The 13,310-nt window shown below is 43.3% G+C and overlaps 1 protein-coding gene across 2 annotated transcripts in view; it reads left to right on the top strand.

Moving 5' to 3' along the window:
- Positions 1–13,310, top strand: part of RIN2 (Ras and Rab interactor 2) — a 113,781-nt gene that overhangs the window by 31,288 nt on the left and 69,183 nt on the right. The gene's annotated exons all lie outside the window — the stretch shown is intronic.

Here is a 13,310-nt window from a genome sequence, read left to right as displayed (position 1 = left end):
TGGCCCGGCCCGCCAGGGGCTTTCCCTGACGGGCCACATGCCAAAACTTGCCGATCCCTGTTATATACCTTATAGGCTACTTACTACATTGAGTAGATTTTATTTATGTTCTCTATTTTTAGTTCCTTGGAGTTCGTGTGTGTATGTGTAAAATAGAAGATATAGGAAATTACTGTTGATTTTGTGTGTGTGTGTGTGTGTGTGTGTATCTATATATATCTCATAGTGTACAGTGCTGAATTTAATTTTAGGTAAGCAATTATATACAGGTGCATAGAGAGAGTATAGGAACTGTTAAACTGTTGGTATTAGGATAATATTATATAGTATAAGTATATGTAATCACTTAAAGCTAGATTGTGGAATTACCATGAGACCAAAGTAAGCAGTGTCAAATAATTGCATTGCCCTAGGAACAGTTCAGGTCCTTGCTTCCTCCTTGGTGTGGGAGAAGGTGGGAGAGAAGTTACATGTGACATCACTGTAGTCAAGGCTCTGCCCAATGCCTGCCCCTAACTGCACACCTGCCCAGGAAGGAGAGTAGTTGCCCCATGGGAACTGCTCTTCCCCCTTCTGCGATCTGTGATGCAGGTACCCCATGCAGGGGAGTAAAGGGGCACTTACATAGGGGCATAAGACAGTTGCATAATTTGAAAGAATGAATATAATCTCTTTCTGCAGTCAGAAAACTGACGGAAGTTGGAATCCTTTTAATATAATTCTCTTACTTTTGCTTGTGGATACAGCTGTACTAACACAATGTAACGTTTGAGTTAAGAGGTCTGTTAAAATCCTGGCACCAAAAATAGTTTTCATACTGAGGCCCTTAATTGATAGATATTCAAAGTGATACTGTGTTTGGTTGCATCAATGTGCTGCTTAAACTAGCCCTTCAGCTGACCTCCAAAAGGAAATAATTTCAAAGGGAAGAGTTTAAGTTTGCCAACATCCAGATAAGGACATCATAATTAGACAACCTAGGGCTTTGTGGATTAGAAATAAAATACAATTCTTTTGATGGGGCAATGCAGTTGCACCAAGAAAATGGGAAATAAAATGTGTGAGGCTCATATGATGTGATTACAATCTGAAGTTTTGAGTCTGTCTTTTAATTTACCCTGAAGAGCAAATCTGATTTTTTAGAAATGTTCCTTCTCATTAAAAAGAGTTTTTTTGAAAAATGTATCTAGCCTACATTTTCTTAAAGGTAGGGAGCTTTTAATTTAACCCTCAGAAAAAAGATTCACTGAAACTGAGTGCAGCTTTGTTGCTGGGGTCATTATTAGCATTTTGTTAATTTAATTTAAAAAACCCTATATTTCCTCTTTATTCCTGTAACATTCTTGCTCTGATGTGATATGTGGTGGTGATTCACAATGGCCTATTAGGTACATAAATAATACTTCCAGACAGCCAGCATATGTTTCTGTACTGAGGTGAAGAATATATTTCAGCTACTATATCATAACCAGACACTGGATAAATGGAAGGCAAGGGGCCAGATTTTAAGATGTGTAAACGATTATAACTCCAGTGACCTCAATGGAGCTATGCCAGTTTGCACGTGCTGAGGATTGGCCCTTATAGTTGGTATTATTCTTCCATGGTAGGGAATAACAATCATTATTTATTAGTGGCAGTGCAGCAGCTCCTAGTAGCCCCAGTCATGGATCAGAGGCTCCATTATGCTAGGCACTATGTAAACATAACAACAACAACAACAAAAGACAGTCTCTACCCTGACGACTTTAAGTAACAAAAATGGGATCTAGAGTGAGATTTTCAAAAGCACTCAATGTTGTCTTCAAAGGTAGAAGAGTTAGGTGAGTGCTGAGCACTGCCGAAGATCCCACCGCTGATCTTTGTGAGCCAGTTGGGGTGGTAGTTGAGTTTGACAGTAAAATTGTTACTTTGTAACAATAAAAGAAATTTCAGTATCATTTGCACTGAATTTTTCTCCATTGCTTCAGTGTTTAGTTCAGAGCTTTCAGATACCTAGCTTATGGGCTGGATCTGGGCTGCTTGATATATTTATGCATTCCCTGTAGCATATTCGATTCTGTGGAATCTTTTTTTTTTTTTTTAAGTTTCTAGCTCTCATAGTGTCAAAGGAAAGCTTGCAAATATGAAGTGAGTGTATCTCAGGGCTTGTCTACACTTACATTTTATAGCGCTCTAACTTGCTGGCGCAGGGATGTGAAAAATCACCCCCCTGAGCTCAGCAAGTCTGAGCGCTTTAAAACGCCAGTGTAGACAGGTTCCGAGCGCTGGGAGCCGCCCTCCCAGTGCTCGGAGCTAATCCCCTTGTGGAGGTTGGTTACCAGGAGTGCACGCGACCACACTCGCACTTCAAAGCGCTGCCGCAGGAGCATTCCCGCAACAGCGCTTTGAAGTTTCCAGTATAGCCATGCCCTAATTCAGTTCTGTCTTCCTGAGTCTGCAGACAGCCTGAAACAAGGGCATTGCGAGGGTGTGAACTCATCAGCTCCCCCATTAATGTGATTGGGGTGTTAACTCCAAAGCCAATGCATGCACTTTATTTGCTATTGTTAATGATTTCATCACTGGTCATCGTATCAGATGGGGTTGGGAACTAGGTTGCAGTAAACCCACAGGTTCCAGGAATTGGTAGCTCCTGCAGGGTAGGGAGAAGAAAGGAGGAGAGATGCAAAGACAAACGGAGGAGAGAAACATGAAGGAGGATGTGGAAGGGAGAGAAACACAGGACAAAAATGAAAATGGTCCTAAAGATGAGTTTATTTTCCCAATGAGGGATGCTAAATGAGACCTAATAAATAACAACAGTGCTAACTAAAAGTACAGGACCTACTCTTCCCTGGATATGTGCTTTGGGATTACTCTGACTTTGGTTACTGTTAGACTAGGTCGTGTAGCTTTCCAGGCTGGTCTGTCTAGACTCAGAAAACTAGGTAGAGCTCCGTTATCCTCTGTTCTTGTGTGCAGTTTCCAGTGATGTCAGGGGGAGTTGGATGCACTGATTGAGGCATGATATGGCCCCATAAGTACCTGAAACCTAGAAAAAAGTACTGAATAGACTCTGTTCAGAGTTAATAGATTCTACAAATGTTGGAGTTTGCCTCACTGGGATTATCTACAATACACGACCCTAACCACAGTACAATGTTCTAGTGATTTTAAATGGGCTTTGGATCAGGAGCTGTGTGGAGTTAGCAAGCTAACTTTTTTTCACAGGTGGGTCTCCTACTCAGGCGAATACACATTCTCTAACTAACTAGGGTTAGGTAGGTCGACACAGGTAATATAAACTACGTGTTCAGTATAATTAGATAATACAGCTCATATGTATGTAATTTGTTAACTGAAACTATTGGAGCTTTATGCAGTACTGTTGTTCTGGTGTGTGTTTGTCGCATAAAATGGTCCAAAGCTCTGCTGGTATAAAATGGCATAGCTCCATGTAGTCAGAAGCATCATTTTTCTTTCTTTGTCTATCTCTAAATTTCAAGTATTATCGGTGGAAATATTTTTTGTTAGTTTGTGTATGTACAATGAAGTGGATATTTGCTGACCTTTATCAATAAAGATCTGATCCTTCCAAGCCTATTGATAGTCATTGTTTCCATGGCACCAAGGGAGATTCCACTGGCCTTCATTAACACTCTTCATTGAAAAGATAATTAAATTGGACACCATTTCACAACTACAGTGTGACAACTGCTTCATTGTTGTAGGAAAAGAGAACTAAAGGATTTGACTGGTTTTTGGAAACATTTTAAATTGAAAAAAAAAAAATCTCTGAACTCAGTGGACTTTGCCTTTATTAATATTACATTTTTAATTAAAAAACCTCTTAATAGCCACTTTCATTATTTGTAGCTTTCAAAAGACATGCAGATATGTTCAGATTAGAACTAACTTTTTATTTCTTAAAAACAACACATTTGCACAGATGAATAGATTAGTTTTTTTAACAAACGAACTCAGCACCTTTTTGTTGCGTTCCTTATTAATATATTTTGTATAATTAATGTGTTGCATGAATTCCTGGAACAAGATGTTAAAGCAGAACATTCTAATCTGCTATTCCTCCTCCTCCTCCTCCAACATTCCTGCATAACTAAGGGCTCCTGTACACTTAAAATGCTACAGCAGCACAGCGAGCCCCTGCAATGCTTCAGTGTAGACCCTACCTATGCTGATGGCAGGGATTCTCCAGTCAACATATCCATCTCCCCAAGAGTCGATAGCTAGGTCGACAGAAGAATTCTTCCATTGGCCTAGCACTGTCTATACAGAGATGTAAATTGGCTTAACTATGCTGCCCAGGGGTGTGGATTTTTCAGACCCCTGACCACCATAGCAAAAACAACCAAATTTCCTAGTGTAGATCAGGCCTAGGTAGCACTTTGAGATTGTAATCAGCATGGATGGTAGGGGCACCAGTCCTTTCACTTCAGGTAGAAAAATTCACTCTGCACTGAAATTAGAAATATCTGATTCAGCAAAACAATCAGGCGTGTGCTTAACTTTTATTTGCATGCCTTGGCTTTTAAGCTTCTGCTTTGCAATTGTTCCATAATATGAGCAAATATATTTTTTGGCCTGAATTCTCATTTACACTAAGAATCTCTTGACATTGCTTTAGCCATGTATAAGGGCCAGAAAGGTGGAGTGAATTATAGTTACACCTAGTTAAGGCTTGTTTACTCTCAGGCTGCCTTTAAACCCGATCTGAATGTGTAAAGTGCCTGTTTGAGTGAGGAAAAGGAGGAATTGTAAACATCCTGGGCCTGATTCTCCCCTGTGTTCCACCAATTTTATATGGTGGTAACTTCACGGAAATCAGTGGAGTTGCCCTGGGCAAAAACTGGTATGACAGAGAGCCGAATCATATTTAACTGACACAAATTTAAAAATATAATAAATATGCATACGTTGCATATAATGTAATAAATGCTTAATTGTATATAGTGTACCAACACCCAGAACAAATCAGATCATTATAACCACTCTCTTTAAAAGGGCTGAGCTTTTCTTTTGGCTACTTACTACCCAAAACAAAAGTAAGCCTGCAGAAATGATACTCAAATACGTGAGTAAATTGTGTTTTACCCTTTCATGAGGGTTTTTTTCAGACTCTGTTTAAAAAAAAAAAAAAAAAGTCCATATAAATGCCTTATAAACAAATAAATATAAACCCTCATCTCTGTCTACTGTATAGCTTCAATCTGATTTTATGGCTCTTGTCATGACCTAAACATAAGTTTCCATGTTTAATGTTTTTCTCAGTACTTCCTGATCCAATCAACGTACTTAGCAAAGTTTGTTTTGTTTTTAACTGCTAGTCCTGTAATCTCACCCCAGGATCTGAGAGCCAAACTACATTCTTCCCTTCTCATGGATTGTCACAAGGAATCCAGGTTCTGTAGGCCAAATTATGCCCTTTGTTACATCTATGTCATATTCAGCTAAACCATGACTGAGGCTGCACATGTGTTCCTCAGGGCATGTTTGAAGACAAGGGGATTTCACAGGTGTAACTGCGGAGATGGTTTGACCAACAGAATCTGTATTTCTGAGGATGATGCTCACACAGGGAAAATCCCAGTTTGACTTTCAGATCTCAGAGTGAGTTTATGGGGTTGGCAAGTAGGAGAAAAAAATGGAGTATTTCAAACAGAGTACATTTGATCTGGAAAGTAGAGAGATACAATAAGCCGAATTGCACAATGCATTTTTCAGAGCAGAACAGCATTTAGTGTGTAACTATAATTAATGGGAACTACACCTCTACCCCGATATAACGCTGTCATCGGGAGCCAAAAATCTTACTGCATTATAGGTGAAACCGTTATATTGAACTTGCTTTGATCCGCCGGAGCACGCAGCCCGGCCCCCCCGGAGCGCTGCTTTACCGCATTATATCCGAATTCATGTGTTATCGGGTCGCGTTATATCGGGGTAGAGGTGTATCTGTGTACGTACCTTTTGTCTACCCAGCTGGAAGGTAGGATCGATAATCTTGCTGTTTTCGTGTTTGTGAAAGTATGCAGTGCATTACGTGCATTGTAACCCACAGAGCTGTTGGTTCCTGAAAAACAGAGGCAGATGTTATCACTGACATCTTACCTGATTCCTGGGTGCAGATGCAAGTTCTAGAATTCCTGGATGGCTCCTTCCCTCCTGCTAGACCAGGGATTCTCAAACTTTTGTGCTGGTGACCCCTTTCACAAAGCAAGCCTGTGAGTGCGGACCCCCCGCCCCCTTATAAATTAAAAACACCTTTTAATATATTTACCACCATTATAGATGCTGGAGACAAAGCAGGGTTTGGGGTGGAGGCTGACAGCTTGTGACCCCCCCCCATGTAATAACCTCACAACCCCCTGAGGGGTCCCGACCCCCAGTTTGAGAACCCCTGTGCTAGACTATACAATTAAAAGTACTGCTTTTCTTTGGCTGTCTAGAATCTGGACGGGGGGGAGGAAGAGAAAAAAAATCTGCTTTGTTGATTCCTCTGAAATGCAATGCCATAAACTACATCTTCTCCTGGATGTCCCAACACCCACTCAAGCTCTGCATTACAAAAACTGAACTGCCACCTCCTGCTTCTCAGTTACACTAAGGCGCCTTTACCCTGTCTGGCCCTTAGTGTAACTGAGACTTCTGACCTTCATCTTCGGGAAAATAGCAGAGATTTTCACTGTCTCTTGTGATTGTCTTTTTTATTTTTATAATTATTATTAGTGGTTTTGCTATCAGAGGGGTAGCCGTGTTAGTCTGTATCCACAAAAACGATTTATGGATATATGAAATGGTGGCCCTGATATTGCAATCAGATCCACTAGTACAGGTCCCTGTACCAACATAGAGCCCCACTGACTTTAGTAGACATCTGTACTAGCAGACCTGAATGCAGAATCAAGTGTAAGTCTGTACTCCCTGCGTCTAATTTAGATAGACGCTCATTGCTGGCAGGGGCAGCATCTGTGTTTTGTACAGCACTGAACTACATTCTGAATGCTGAATAAATAAATAATACATGTATTCTATACTCATCTGTTGGCCAACCTAGGTTATTGGGAACAAACCACCTGATAATGCCTCTCCTGATTGAACTCTGAGTCCAGTTCAAGGTCACTATACTGATTTTCAAAGCCCTACCTGGTCTTGGCCCAGGCTGCTTGGGAGACCGGGTCTCCTTTTAGAGACCATGACCTGATGACAGCTTCGCTGCACTGGCAAAGTGATGCTGTTGACAAACATGGGAAGACCCAAATTGGCAGGAGCTGGACCCAAGGCTATGGCATTTGCTGCTAAAAGAAATAAGCATGACCTGCTACTTTCTGCATATTCTGAGCTAAATTCAAACCCCACCTCTTTCACTTAGCTTTCTTGCACTAACTCTTTCAAACACAGCAGCATCTTCACGCTTTACATACAACCAAACAAACAGTAACTTGCAGCTTGTTCCTACCGGTAGGGCTGAGGGATAAATGTTTATATAACTTTGTGTATTTGTTTTTATTGCTCATGGGAGCAACTATATTAAAACCTAAGTAGGTAGGTAAGTGTTATAGAATTGCGGTAGCAGTGCTATCACGCAGGCCCCATAGCAGCAAAACGCGTAAGCATATGTTTAAGTTCCATTAAAGTGAATGGGATTTAAGCATGTGATTAAAGTTAAGCTGTTAGTGGTTAGCTGAATTGGGGCCTTAGGTCACAATGGCACTTCTATTCTTACAACTCTCTCTGTACATCAGCCTTTTAGCCAAAATTTCTCTTGCTTCATCTTACCACTAAAAATATTTTTTTTAAAGTTTCATTAAAATCCATTGAGCCATTTTTAAGGATATGGGTGTGAATGTTTTTCACCAGTTAAGAAACTTTCCAGATCTTTTTTCGCACTCTGTCTCTAACGATATGTCTACACTACCTGCTGGATCGGCGGGCAGCGATCGATCCAGTGGGGATTGATTTATCGTGTCTAGTCTAGACGTGATAAATCGACCCCCGAGCGCTCTCCCGTCGACTCCTGTACTCCAGCGCCGCGAGAGGCACAGGCGGAGTCGATGGGGGAGCGGCAGCAGTCGACTCACCGCGGTGAAGACACCACGGTAAGTCAATCTAAGTACGTCGACTTCAGCTACATTATTCACATGACTGAAGTTGCGTAACTTAGATCGATTTCCTCCTCCCTCCCGCCCAGTGTAGACCAGGCCTTAGGCTATGTCTACGCTGCAAATCGGCGGTGGGATTGCAGCTTGCATAGGCCCAACAATCTAGCTAGTGTGGCTAAAAATAGCAGTGACGAGGTAGTGGTGGGCTTCAGGGTCTGCTGAACAAGCCCACCTGGAACCTGGGGTACATACTTGCATTTCGAGCCAGGGCTGAAGACTGCACCTTCACTGCTGTTTTTAGCCATGCTAGCTAGACTAAAGCTAGTGGGGGTATGCCTACACGAGCTGCAAAATCATATCTTTGATTGCAGTGTGGACATATCGTAAAATAGGAGGCTAAGATTTAATGAGGAAACCTTTTTCTCTTGTTGCATTTACCTGTTGATAAGAACAGCCACGGGACCATTTCCTTGCTTGTGGGTTTTCACAGTGTTGCACTAAAATATTGATTCATAGATTCCCAGGCCAGAAGGGATCACTATGATCATGTAGTTTGATCTCGTGTATAGCGCAGGCCATAGAACGTCCCAAAAAATAAGTCCTAGAGCAGATCTTTTAGAAAATTATCTAATTTTGATTTAAAAATTGTGATGTAGTTGTCCCAATGGTTAATTACTGTCTGTTTAAAAACTTATGCTTTATTTCCAGAATTCATGAGACTTCTTTCCTAATCTCTTGGTTATACGGTTCCATTTGTGCTATTGTTTTAGGAGAAAGGCAGTTGCCACTGCTAAACTGAAGGCTTTTGTTCTTTACCTACTTCAGCCTGTTTTACACCTTTATTTGGATAAATGAGTGTATGATCCAGTGTGGCTCAGTTCATTGTGAAATGCTAGAGTATGCATGGAGCTTACTCTGGACAGATGAAGCTGTTTCTTTCTCTGGCAACTGGGGAGATGAAACAGGATATTTTAAAGGAGGAATGGGTGTAATTTAAGGAGTCTGTGGTTTTTCACAGAAACTAGGGTTTGGCTGATGTATAAAGTTGCCCTTAGTGCTGGATCTTGAATAGAGAGGCGTATTTGAAGCTGAGAAGTTCTGCTTTAATGTGAAGCACAAAAGGAAATATACATTATTATTATTATTATTATTATTTAGAAAGATCTTCTAAAGAGGATAAGGGACTGGTCTGGAAGAGGAATTAAGAGTACTGTAATTGGTTTAACAGAAGGTTTTTGAGTCAGTTTTTTGGGGGAAATGTTGAAGAATCAACTGAGTTTGATCTTGGGTTTTCCGGTACACTTTAAGGTGTCCGCTACCTTGCTGGGAATTTGTTTATTATAAAGTCCTTCTTCCTTGACCTTGGTCTTTGCCCTTTTTGGCTCCATGACCAAGACCTTGGGGGCTGAAAACATTTGGGGTGTGTATGTGTGTGGGGTGGTGGTGGAGGTGTTAGCATGACCGTAGCACCTAGAAGCCCCAGCTGAGACCAGAACCCCACTGTGTTAAATGCTGTACGTGTACATAGTAAACTCTTTGGGGCAGTCTCTTGCTATCTAAATGGAGAAGAGGGACAAAGGTTGGGAGAAGGGAAGAGGTTTTAGTCCCGTTTTACAGATGGGGAACTGAGGCACAGAGAGATTAAGTGACTAGTCCAAGGATCACTCTTTAGTTCCTTACTGAAAAAGACCCTTATTAGCATCAGCCAGGAAATATGAATAATGAAATTTGAACAAAACAAATCAGGCCTTACTATTTAAAGAGAGCTCTGTCAGAAACTTAAATCTCTCTTAAAATTAGAAAAGTTGACCACATCTCTTTAAGAGAGTACCTGCTTCTAGCTACTCCTGGGGGTATGTCTACAGTGCAAGCTGGAAGTGTAAATTCCAGCTCAAGGAGACGTACCCATGCCAGCTCTGATTGAGCTAGCATGCTAAAAACAGAAGTGTAGCCATGGTGGCACAAGTGGTGGGAGGGGACAGTCTCCCCAGGTATGATCCCATCCAAGACACTAGGTGCATAGCAGGGCAGCTAGCCCCTCCCAATATTCATGCTGCTGCGGCTATACTTCAAGCTACCGTGCTAAAAATAGATCAGAGCTAACATGGGTATGTCTTCTTCCGCTGGACTGTACACCTCCACTTTGAAGTGTAAAAGTACCCTGCTAAACCAATCAGGGCTGCCCAGAGGATTCAGGAGGCCTGGGGCAAAGCAATTTCGGGGGCCCCTTCCATAAAAAAAATTGCAATACTATATTCTCGTGGGGGCCCCTGTGGGGCCTGGGGCAAATTGCCCCACTTGCTCCCCCCCACAGGCGGCCCTGGGAAAAATAAACCTTCTGCATCTTGGCACAAACCCAGTTTTGAGAAAACTTCTTTACAAGGTATCACTGGTTCTCAGCATCAGCTAGTGCTAAAAGGCACTAAAGCTCATTAAAAGGGTTGGACAAATATTTTCTGTCAAAACTTTTTTTGGATCGAAAACTAGGGGTTTTTAAAAAGCAGAAAAATATCACAGACAATGTCTGCTTTCCTTCAAAATTTGTTGTGTTTTTTTTTAATTGAAAGGCTGAAATTAGTCTGCCAAAACCTGAATCTGGTTTGGGGTTTCAGAAGTGTGTGGCCAAATATTTGCTGCTTGCTGTGTTTGATAGTTTATAGAAACAATAAAAAAATTCTGTTTAAAAAAAATCCAAAACTTTTGAACCACCTCAGCTTGTGACCAAACGCTTGAGACCATCCAGTCAGAGATTTTTCCAGGTTTCTGATACTCTGCTGGTTTCCTTGACTCATATCTGTCTCCATAACTTTGGGTTCATTTAGGTTAGAACATAAGAACAGCCATACTGGGTCAAACCAAAGGTCCATCCAGCCCAGTATCCTGTCTACCGACAATGGCCAATGCCAAGTGCCCCAGAGGGAGTGAACCTAACAGGTAATGATCAAGTGATCTCTCTCCTGCCATCCATCTCCACCCTCTGACAGAGGCTAGGGACACCATTCGTTACCCATCCTGGCTAATAGCCATTAATGGACTTAACGTCCATGTATTTATCTGTTTCCTAGAGACTGGCTCCATGGGGTCCCTCACAAACTGGAGATGGTTACTGTGGGTTTGTCTTTAGTATAGCTTATGTACATACTCCACGAACTGAGCATTTGAGCTTGTTCCAGTATCTGGGATGAGCCTATGTTGTGAAAACTGAAATGCTCAAAATAGCACATGCATGTGAATGGACACAGGGTGCTAAAATTAAATTAACCCAGGGGTTCTCAAACTGGGGTTCAGGACCCTTCAGGGGGTCACAAGGTTATTACTGGGGGTCGCAAGCTGTCAGCCTCCACCTCAAACCCCGCTTTGCCTCCAGCATTTATAATAGTGTTAAATATATAAAAAAGTGTTCTCAATTTATAAGTGTGGGGGGGGTCGCACTCAGAGGTTTGCTATGTGAAAGGGGTCACCAGTACAAAAGTTTGAGAACCACTGAATTAACCCCTTTGAAGCCTCAGGGAATGCGGGGGGTGGGGGTCTCCCTTGGTAGGGTTGGGAAGGAGGTAGGTGGTGTACGATATTGCTCTTCTCATGTGATCCCTCCCCCAGTGGCTATTTTTAAATGAAGCTACCCTCCCCTGACATGAATCTCCCTATGGCACTGAAATTATATATAGACTATAATTTGGCATTTGAGAAGTGAAAGGGATGGTAGCCCTAACGGAAAAGCTAACAGCTTGGCTCTTCTGCAAGCCTCAAACTGCTGGATGAGCTTTAGGGTAGGGAAGGCTGTGCCTCCCAAACAGCTTGGCCCTGCCCCCTATCCGACCCCCACCCACTTCCTGCCCCCCAACTGCCCGCCCCCCTCAGAATCCCTGACCCATCCTGCTCCTTGCCCCCTACTGTTCCCCAGAGACCCCCCCACCACCACCACCCCAGGACCCCACCCCTGCTCCCTGTCCCCTGACTGCCCTGACCCATATCCCCCCCACCCCGCTGAGTCCTGACAGACCCCCGGAACGCCCACGATCCAACCCCCCCCTTCCCCTCCCCCCGACCCCCCCCCCCCCACCTCTGCCCCCTCCCTGTCCCCTGACTGTCCCCGGGACTCCCTGCCCCTTATCCAACCCCCCCGGCCTCTTACCCCCAGCTCCCCCTCACCGCCCTCAGTGCGTCGCATCCAGGAGCATCCCTGAACAGTGGTGCAGCGTGGCTCTGGTGGGGCTGAGCTCCTCCCCGCTCAGAGCCACATGGTAAGGGGGCGGGGCTGCGAGCTCCAGCGGGGCCTGAGCTCTCTCCGCTCGGCCTGGAGCTCACAGCCCCGCCCCCTTACCACGCGGTTCTGAGCGGGGACGGAGCCACGCTGCAGCTGTTCAGGGACGCTCCTGGATGCACTGAGGCTCCTGGAGAGGGGTGGAGGCGGGGTCGGGCCGGGGCGGGAGCCTCAGCCGTTCTCTTGGGGGCCGCTCTGGAGCCCGGGGCCTGGGGCAAATTGCCCCACTTGCCTGCCCCCGGGCGGCCCTGAAACCAATGGAGTTTGAGGTCAGTTTGGTTAGGCGTACAGAATTCAAGATTCAGATTGATTCAGGCTCATTCCTGAGTTTCCCAGCCCTAATACTTTTCTTTCTGGCCGCACCTCATAAGTGAAAAATGATCACCTCTTCTAATGTTCTGCACTTTCAGATTAGCTCTAGAAATGGGCACAGGTTCAGGGTGGGGCGAATGGTAAGCTTCCTGCTACATGCTAAAATGAAAGAAAATACTCTGTTTTCTCCCTCTCTCCTCTTCTAGCTCATAGTTTTCCCTCTCATTCTTTTGTAGGTCTTTTATCTTTTGCTTCTCCACTCTTTTCAGTCACCCGTTTATTATTATTTTTTTAACTCCTCCTTCGTCCTTGACCTTGGTCTTTGTCCTTTTTGGCTCCTTCTAATAATGCCAATAAAGGAAAGCAAGAGTGGCTGGTGGTTGGTTTTTTTTGTTTGTTTTTTTTTAAAGCTCTTGCAGACATTTTTGGCTCAGCTGCTACTTTCACTCAGACTTAAACTGCAGCTATTCGATGCACTCAATTTTTCACTTACATTTGTATACAAACAAGCTTCACGTTTTCTGTGGTATGGTACATTTTGCACATCCAAGATTTGTAGATAATTAGGTGAAAACTCCAACATAATAAACTAATGTAATTTAATGAAGCGGGGGCGGGGAAGGAGGAGAATG

The sequence above is a fragment of the Terrapene carolina genome, unplaced genomic scaffold, assembly GCF_002925995.2.
Source record: "Terrapene carolina triunguis isolate 2854851 unplaced genomic scaffold, T_m_triunguis-2.0 Scaffold132, whole genome shotgun sequence".
In the NCBI taxonomy this organism is placed as follows: Eukaryota; Metazoa; Chordata; order Testudines; family Emydidae; genus Terrapene; species Terrapene triunguis.
Note: the sequence above shows the minus strand (reverse complement) of the source record. Positions and strands in the feature narration are given on the sequence as shown.